Here is a 1,284-nt window from a genome sequence, read left to right as displayed (position 1 = left end):
TAACTGCAATGAACCATTTTCGTCACTTCATCGGATTACGGTGATTTCTGTAATCATGAGTAGTAATGGAATGTAAGTCAGTCGAAGTCAACAGGTGCAGAATCACATAATATGCAGATGTCGAGCTCCAGTAGAATAGAAAACTTACGAAGAACACGATAAACTACCTGGAAATATCCTTGATGCATAAATAATATGAAATGTTGACCTGAACAAACAACTGTCCTGTCAACATACCCAGGGCACGTATAGCAGTAACCGGTGCACACGTATGTCTTGATGATAAGTAGTGTACAAACATGTTCACACGGCTTACCTTGAAAAGTTGTTGCGCAATCGACAATTTGAAACTATCGATTTACGAAATTGACAGTTTAATCACATAGTGGTTATTAAAACAACTCTAGACCGTATCTGTTGATTCTGTCATTCTAAAATATCACTCTCAAATGAGCAAACAACTATATTGGAATAAAGCTTTCAAAAAAATATAATTTATGTTCCCAAATAAGGGATGGCCACAAGTGAAGGGATTTGTTTGGCCCGAGTCAGTGAAGTGGGCCATTTGGTAAAACGTCTGCACTGAGATTGGGAAGGGGAAATTATTTGGGAGGACTTCTAGAGGCACTTGGGAGGACTTCTAGAGTAACGACTTTGACTATACTGTAAGTGAAGGTGTAAATGGTAACGATACCATATAGGAACTAGACTGTGAGTGAAGGTGTAAATGGTAACGATACCGTATAGGAACTAGACTGTGAGTGAAGGTGTAAATGGTAACGATACCGTATAGGAACTAGACTGTGAGTGAAGGTGTAAATGGTAACGATACCGTATAGGAACTAGACTGTGAGTGAAGGTGTAAATGGTAACGATACCGTATAGGAACTAAACAAACCATGCATGGGATGAGAGGTTGCTATTGAACTTGAAATAGAGTACAACACCCTTCTCCGCAGCGGCCAGTCAAAATGATCAACTCCTAACAAGAGAGCGCTGTATCATTTTTAGAATTCTCGGAAATTTAAAATTCACGCTCTTTAGAGCTGTGCCCAGCATTGTATATACATATCGTAGATACTGACATTAAATTTGTTTGTGTTCCCAAATTACACTGCTGCGTATGCCGTTTTTGTTGACATAGTTACTGCAAATTAAAGTGTATATAGTTCTACATGTACACAATCGCTCATCAAAACTTGTGCATTTATAAAACGAGACTACAAAATTATTTCATTTAATGAAGGAAATTGAAGTTATTTATCCATGTGCTGGAGTCGAGTG

This window comes from Glandiceps talaboti, chromosome 1, assembly GCF_964340395.1.
Source record: "Glandiceps talaboti chromosome 1, keGlaTala1.1, whole genome shotgun sequence".
Taxonomy (NCBI): Eukaryota; Metazoa; Hemichordata; class Enteropneusta; family Spengelidae; genus Glandiceps; species Glandiceps talaboti.
This window is presented reverse-complemented; position numbering follows the sequence as displayed.